Genomic DNA, 8904 nt, shown 5'->3' on the forward strand with positions numbered 1-8904 from the left:
AGAAAAATGAGTTTCCCCTCACTGGGTCAGGCCTTCTCCCATACCTATTTGGTTTATTGACTGCTCATGTTTCTCTGTGTCCTTTTTCTCTCTTTCCAGCCACTGACTCCTTCCCCAATCAATAATTCACCAGTAGGCCTGTGATTACAACTGGCTACCCCAATCCCCCCCTTTGCGGTGCAATTTTAATGACCTGTAATTTGTGGTCAGTGGTGAAGCAAAGGCGCTTGCCGCTGACCTCGAAGAAAGCTGCCCACAGAGATCTTATGATCTCTGCAGCGAAACTTAAAGTTTCTCGACGTGTAATTGATTGCAGCGCTGTGAGTAGGGGATTCCAATGGCGATGCTGCAGTGACACCAACAAGCTGTCTAAGCAGCCAATCACTTTGAAGAATTCTCACACCTAGCAAACCGGGAAATAAAAAGCAGCTTTTATCCTCACTTTTAAAAAATGTTAGAGAGCGAAATAAAAATTGGGACTTTCACATGGGGATAAAGTAGAAGCTGAAATATGAACAAACTTTTTTTAATTTATTTTTTAAAATTGTTTTTATCATAATTGAGAAATTTGACATTCCACAAATATAAAAATTAGTTTTTCACAGCCAGAACGGTTGTTTAGCAGTCAATACACTGATAAAACCTGAGTTACAGCTATTCCAACAAGGCCTAACATTTAATGGGGTATTTAACAGTGATATTAGCGCGGAAAAGCCCAAGTCAGTTTCACTGATTGCTGGCTATGGGGGGTGCTCCACAGCGCAGCCTGTGTCGGAGCAGTGAATGACTGACCGCAGCTTCAGGATTTCCGCATTTAGATGCGCATGTGCTAAATCCTGAAGTTGCGCTCAGTTTCAAAGGGGTAATGATGGTAAATGCTGACAGTTTGACGTCATTACTCACTGCAAAATCCATGCTATTGAAAACATTTCCTGCTATTCTGAAAATGAATGGGTCCCTTTTTGGCTTAATGAGCCTGAGATGAAACAACTGACTCTCATTGTATCAATTTGAAATAGACCATTAACTACAACATTCTACAAATTGGCTCATGTGGCTTTAATTAATTGTCTGCTTTTTTTAAATGTAAAAATTGGCCTTTTTTTAAACACTTAAACATAGCTCATTCCCAAATCCCTTTCATGAAAGAAAAATATGATGAAAAATCCCAAAATTTGGTAGGCAGTTTAATTCTCACTAGTGGTAGTTAACCCCTCAATATTATGTTATTTGTAGAGTTCTTATTGTGGCAACAAGTTGTGACTGAAGGCCACAGCTTGAGTACTGTGTCCAGTTCTGGTCACAAGGGAAATATTCAAGTATTGGAGGTAGTACAGAGAAGAGCCAAAAAGTTGATCCTTAGTGTTAGGGGTCCAACTTATAAGGAAAGACAGGAGAAGATTTGGGCTTTCAGGAAGAAAGTGTTTGAAAGGTAACCTCACAGTAATATGTAGGGTAGTAAATAATATGGAAAAGATCAATTTGGAAACTTACTATAAACTAAAGTGAAAGAGTAGGATGGGGTGACCGGTTCGAATGAGCAAAAGGAAAATTTAGGACTAATATCAGGAAATTCTTCTTCATATAAAGAACGATAAATACATGGAATATACTCCAGATTAGTGGAGGTGAAAACTCTGCAATTATTTAAGAAATAATTGGATGCTGCGATGGGGACACTAAAGGCTGTTTCTGTATGGACAAACTAAGATGTGCTGAATGGCTTTCTTTCTCCATAATTATCTTGTGAAAATCATATTTGAAACTTACTATGACTCGTCTGTGAGCCTTGCATCCCACATCATTTCATGGTTTACTTCCAGCAACTAGTTGAATTTTTCCACGTTTAGGAGTCACAGACAGCATGAGCTGCGGTCATTTAAGGCCAGTCCCAGCAGACATCATGATAGAATGGTTCCTACCACTGTTGTCATGGTATCATCAAGTAGCTTAGTTTGTGTAATGTGGAGATCAAGAATGTCATCCTCTAGTCAAATGTTCACCAGAGCTTATTTTTAATATTTTCTGATATTCTGATACCTAAGGAAGAACAGCTATACTTCCTGACCTCTGATTGCTTAGTGGGAAACTGTAAACAACAGTGGTCAAGTAATTAGCTGTGCAAGCTCAAATCCTGTGACTAGCATAAAGCTGCAACAGACAAAAGTGCTTTGTGACTTGCTGTAAAAATCATTAAGGAATTTCATCCACATGAATTTAGAGGAAATGGAAGAGTCAGATTGGAAAGTACACCAGATATTTACAAAGAAACCATTTAGTAAGAATAATTTCTGATCAACAACACTTTTTGAACTTTCTAACTGCATGGTCACAAATGCCTAATTCCCTGTGAAAGATCCCATTATAAGTTAGTTAGATTTAGGTCAGACTTTGTTCATTGTTGAAAACCTCTGACCTTCCTTTTATAAATCTTGCTGTAATAGCTGATCTAAGTTATCCAAAGAAACAATTCCAGATCTCCACTTATTTTGCCCATTTTATGGAAGAGAAATAAATGTGACTGAACAAGTAATCTGAATTTTGAATTTCATCTGCAAGTTATATAAAATAAAAGAGGCATGTTTTTCCCTCAAGCCAAGCTTCTGTTTTCTGAAGGTATTTGCCACATTTCTCTTCCAATCTATCTCTGCTGTACATTATTTGTACATGGGACTGTTTCCAGGCCTCAAGCAATAGTGCCCTAAAATGATCCACTGAGAAATATTTGAGAGGACTCCACAATAACTCTGTTTCTTCCCTTGTCCCAGCACTTTGCAGTGCAGAATACTGTTGCTCCAACACATTGCTTCAATGCCTCTACCATAAATTAGAAAGAATATTTCCTTACAGCAATTGTTGGTGAAGTCCATGTGACCACTAATGATGAGGGCTGTCTTGATTTTTTTTTTACCCAATCACTTTGGTTTTAAATGCATCTGTTCCTTTACATCTTGTGATGTCTTTGAAGACCCTGACAGTTCAATGCTGGGGCAGGTTAGTGGCACACAATATATCTGATCCACGGTGGTATTCGGTGGACTATACGCCTGATCTTTTTGGTGAATGAAGCTTACATCCAAGTGAAAGAAAAAGGTAATGAAAATGCTGGAACTAGTCAGGCAGCATCCGTGGAGAGAGAAACAGAGTTAACGTTTCAGGTCGATGACCTTTCATCAGAACTGGAAAAAGTTAGAGATATAACAAGTTTTAAGCAAGTATAGAGGCAGGGAAAGGGGGGAGGGGAGGAAAGAACAAACGACAAGGTCTGATAGGGCGGAAGACAGGAGTGATTAAATGACAGAAGGGATGATGGTGCAAGGGCAAAAGGAGATGGTAATGGGACAAGTAAAGAAACAAAAGATGGGTCTAGAGCAGGTGTAAATGGGAATATCAGAATCATCAACAGCTGCAGCATGAAAAAATGGGGGCAGAGGTTATGATTTGTAATTGTTGAACTCAGTGTTGAGTCCGGAAGGCTGTAAAGTGCCCAATCGAAAGATGAGGTGCTGTTCCTCGAGCTTACGTTGAGCTTCATTGGAACAGCGTAGGAGGCTGAGGACAGTGAGGTCAGAGTGGGAGTGGAGCGGAGAATGAAGGTGACAGGTGACCGGAAGCTCAGGGTCACACTTGCGGACTGAACAGAGGTGTTCCGCAAAGCGGTCACCCAATCTGCGTTTGGAGCTTGCAACCCACCGGCTATTCCATCCAATTACAATTTATGTCTGATACCTGGCACATGTCTCAACTGTGAGAGTTTAGTGGAAGTGCACATTATGTATTTTGTCTGTAACAGTATGCTAATGTGTGCACTAGGGATCTGATCCCTGACAGTCTAGTAGAAAAATGCAGTGTGAATCTGATACTTGACCATCTCGTGCAAGTGTCGAGTGATTCCTGACAATCTAATACAAGTCTGAACTATGCATTTGATCCCTGATAGTCTTGTGGAAGTATGCAGTATCTGTCTGATCCTTGACAGTCTAGTGGAAGTGTTCAGTAAGTGCCGAATACCTGATAGTCTAGTGGAAGTGTGGTGTATCTGATCCCTGAGGAAGAAGCGGGGGAGGTCTAGTGGAGATGTATGCTACGTATCTGATCCCTAGCATTATAGCGGAGGTGTGCAGTACATGTCGGATCCCTGGCAGTATACTGGAGGTATGCTGTCTCTTCCTGATCCCTGTTAATTTATTGGAGATATTCCATATCATACCTGAGTTCTACTGTCCAGTTCAGGGAAATGGTATGAATGTGATCCCTGGTAAAATGTGCAGTATGTGTTTGGACCCTTGTCGTGTAGTGAAAATGTGCAGTACATGTCTGCCTGACCATAACAGTCCAGTAGTGCTGTGCAGTATGCATCTGAGTCCTGGCAGTTGTTATACAGTATACATTTGATCCATGGTTAACCAGTCGGATGTGCAGCTTGTGTCTGATTGCTGGCAGTATTTTGTTTATGTGCATTAACACGGTGTAGCCAGAGACTACTATACCAAGGACAGATATCTTATGAAATTGACCATGGTTGCTGCTGGACCAAGTCACGGAAAACCTAGCCCAGCAAGTAATGGTTAACATTACATTTAAACTTAGAATTCAAGAACAGAGGCAGCAACATTCGGGGGTGTAGTGCCGGCCGTTAAGGCTGGTTTTGCTGAAAAAATGGCGGCAGTCTCGCTTCCGCCGCTTCCAGCGCAGAACACAGCGGCCGCCGTTTTGGGGAGGTCGTTAGCGCTGCCGTTGCCTGTGCTCGCCCCTCACATGTAAATGTGCAGATCATGATGTCAATCGGCGTGCAACGCCTGAATTGATGCACAGTTGTGATTTTGGACATCGCCACTGTGGATACCACCCTCTCCAAACCACGAATGGAAGAACGTGTGTGCAGTAGTACTACAGAGATGCTGCCCGTGCTTCTTAAAGGGACACACACCATCTATCAGGTAAGTTTCGATTTTAACTTTTGGACATTTTTTTACATTTTAATGGAGTAGTGGCTTGGTGCAATAAATTTAAACTGTTGAGTGTGCAGTGATTGCTGCTGAATGCTTGGAAGGCTTTGCATGTTAAAGGAAGGCCTCTGAGAACACCACTTGCTCCCAGTCCCATGGGCTCTAGTTGCAGTCACCCTTGGGCTGCAACATCACATGGAGATGAAGCAGAGACAGCAAATGGGACAAGCTGCTTACAGAGGGAAGAGGAGGAAGCAGAAGAAAGGAGGCAACCCAGAAAGCCCCTTTCTGGCTGGGATACCCGGGATCGCATCATCCGCCTGCAGTATCAGTGAACACAATCCCAATTCCCCTTTCAACATTTGTCCCACACCTTACCTTCCCTCTGTTACTGACCTCTTGCCTAGCGTCCTCCTGGCCACAATGCTGAAATAAAAGCCATCACAAAGCAAACTTTCCAATCCAACTTTATCCATATATTATGTAACTCAACAAGAAACTATTCAGGCGCTGATGAAGCGTTCCCTGGCCTTGCGATGCCTTTAGAGAGTGTTTCATGGTCTGAACAAACCTCTCAGCTAGACCATTGGTCGCAGGGTGGTATGGTGCAGCCCTGATATGTTGTATGCCATTCACCTGCAGGAATGTAGCCATTTCTTGTGACACCCACTGTGGACCGTTGTCTGAGACAAGTTGCATCAGAGATCCAAATCGGCTGAACACCTCACCTAACTTCTCGATGGTCTTCTCAGCGGTGGTGGACCTCATTATAACAACCTCTGGCCACTTACTGTGCACGTCAACAGCCACCAGGAACATTCTCCCCTCGAATGGACCTGCAAAGTCTACATGAATGCGGTGCCATGCTTCCTCCGGAAAGTCCCAGGGGTGAAGAGGTGCAAGCTGTGGCACATTACAAACTCTCTGACATGAGGAACAGGTTTTAGTTTTGTCCTCAATCTGTCCATCCATACCCGGCCACCAGAAGTAGCTCCTCACTATTTCTTTCATACAAACCATTCTGCAGTGTCCGGAGTGTAGTTGCTGTAACACTGGTTTCCGTAGCAATGGTGGAATAACCACTCTCCTCCCCCACAGCAAACATCCAGACTGCACCGACAGTTCGTTTCTCCTTAAGAGATATGGTTTCAGGTTTGGGTCATCGCTGTCAAGCTTGCCCCTGACGATAATGTCCAGCACTGCAGACAACACTGGGTCATTTCTGGTGTTTCGTCGGACCTGTGTCGAAGTAACAGGCGCGTTCTCCACCTGCCTAAAATAACAGATGTCCATGCTACGCATCATAGGCTTGGTGACAGGCAGCAGCAACCTGGAAAGACCGTCGGCGTTGCCGTGCAGGTCAGACTTGCGATATCTAATGTCAAATGTGTGTGCAGACAAAGACAACAGCAGCGCCCACCTTTGCATTCTGCTCGCAGCAAGTGATGGAATCCCTGTATGTGGCCTGAAGATGGTCGTGAGAGGGCGGTGATCTGTTAGTAGGGTGAACTGTCTCCCGTACAAATATTGGTGAAACTTGCGAATGCCAAAAACGATGCTCAGTGCTTCTCGTTCTATTTGGGCATAGTTAGTTTCAGCTCTGTTCAAAGTCCTAGATGCAAATGCTATCGGCTTCTCTTCTCCGTTTGGCATGATATGAGAAACGACCGCTCCCACACCATATGACGATGCATCGCAAGCTAACTGTATTGGTAATGAAGGGTTAAAATGCGTCAAAGCCTCTGACTTCAGGAGCGTGTCCTTTGCTGTCATGAACGCCTCCTGGCACTTGTTAGTCCATTCCCACTTCTTGTCTTTACATAGCAACCAATGCAGCGGCCTCAGCATCGAGGCTAGGTTCGGTATGAACCGTCCATAGTAGTTCAGTAACCCTAGAAAAGAACGCAGCTGGCTGATATTTTCAGGTGCTGGGGCATCCACGATTGCCTTGGTCTTGGACGGTGCCTTGTGAAGGCCTGTGGCATTGATTACATGACCGAGGTACTCAACTGATGCCTGAAAAAAATCGCATTTATCCCTGCGAACTCTGAGTCCATAATCCCTCAGTCTCTGTAGCGTTGCGTCCAAGTTACGCAGATGGTCTTGGTCATCACACCCAGTAACTAAGATATCATCTAAGTAGCACTGGACTCCAGGCAATCCACTAAGGATCTGGTCCATAGCACGTTGGAAAAGCGCTGGAGCTGATGTAATTCCGAAAGGAAGTCGACGATACCTAAATCGGCCCTTGTGCGTCACAATAGTCAGCATTTCTCGTGACTGTTCATCCGCATACATTTGCAGGTAGGCTTGACAGAGGCCCCCAGCAAGCCCCGCAAACAAATCATCAATATGGGGGAGCGGATAGTGCTCCACTGACAATACAGGGTTAACAGTTACTTTAAAATCTCCACATATCCTAACTCCACCCCCTTTCTTGTGCACTGGTACGATGGGCGTTGCCCATTCACTCACGCTGACTGGTTCTAGTATTCTGCTTTCAACTAGGGCTTCTAAGTCAGCCTCGACTTTTGGTCTGATGGCATAAGGTACGGGTCGTGCCTTCATGAACTTGGGTTTGCTATTCTGCTTAATACGAAGCTTCACAGTCATATCTTTCATGCTACCCAGTTCTCCATTAAAGACTTCTGCATGTTTCTTTAAGATGGCGGGTAAGCCTGGATCATTGTGTGACATCATGTAGACTGATGACCAGTCTAATTTTATTCTCTCCATCCACGAACGTCCCAGCAGAGAGGGGTAGTCTCCTTTAACTACGTAGAGTGGTAACTGTAATGTATATACCTTTAAGGGGGGAACTACTTTTTACAGCTCATGTATACAGTAGTACCGGCAGTGACCACACCTGTATATAGGACTGACTAGTAATCTGTACAGTTCAGTTCCAGAGTGAGCCATGTTGAGTAAACACCTGTTGTACCGTTCTCCTGCAGTCTGTGTCTTACTACTGACGGACACAACATTGGCGACGAGGCAAATTCGATCCTACCTGCAACTCTGCATCACCTCCCAGGGATTCGTTCCTGGAGACCAGTAGATTGGAGGTCAAGGCCAGAGACACAGGCGTCGACCACGGGCAACCGCCCAGTCATTCAGCAAAGACTCGAGAATTGCGGGGGAGGCTGTTGAGAGCCAGGCTTGGCTTTCCAGTCACGGTGGTCCAGCGAAACAGGCTGGCAACAGGTAGTGCGCAGACCCTTCCCGGACAGCAGCGGGCTAGAGCCCGACCGAGCGGCACAGCAAAGGGCCGAGCAGCGTCGACGGGAGAGAGAGAGAGGGCAGAGCGCACAGGGCGCAGCCGGTGTTCAGGGGCCGAGCAGCATCGAGGAGGGGGAAGAGAGACGCGCGAAACCTACAGGGCACCGCCATTGCCACGAGGACTGCCGAGAGCAGCGTTGGCAGCAGCGGGGGAGGAAGGAAAGCGCGGGAGACGCCATTTTAAGCCATTTTAAACCACACCCAAAATGCCGAAGAGTGGCAGTATCACCGCATTTGACAATGAAGTCGAAGATTGGACTACATATGTTGAACGAATAGAGGTATACTGCAAGGCAAATGAGGTGTCAGATGACAAGAAAGCGCCGGTATTGTTAAATTTAATGGGTGCAAAGACGTATGGCTTATTACGAAATCTAGTAACCCCAGCGAAGCCAGTGGAAAAGAGTTTTGGAGACATAGTGACGATGCTACAGGAACATTTAAACCCCACGCCGCTGCTGATAGCAGAAAGATTCAAGTTTCACAAACGGAACCAGCATAAGGATGAAAGCAATGCTGAATATTTAACAGAACTGCGCAAACTATCAAAACACTGCCAGTTTGGAACGAGACTGGCAGACACCTTAACGGACAAGTTTGTGTGTGGGCTTCAAAGTGAAGGAACCCAGAAACGGCTTTTATCTGAAAAGGACCTTACGCTGGACAAGGCTTTCAG

The sequence above is a fragment of the Somniosus microcephalus genome, chromosome 10 (genome assembly GCF_052327205.1).
Source record: "Somniosus microcephalus isolate GS21.2 chromosome 10, FLI_Smic_1.0, whole genome shotgun sequence".
Taxonomy (NCBI): Eukaryota; Metazoa; Chordata; class Chondrichthyes; order Squaliformes; family Somniosidae; genus Somniosus; species Somniosus microcephalus.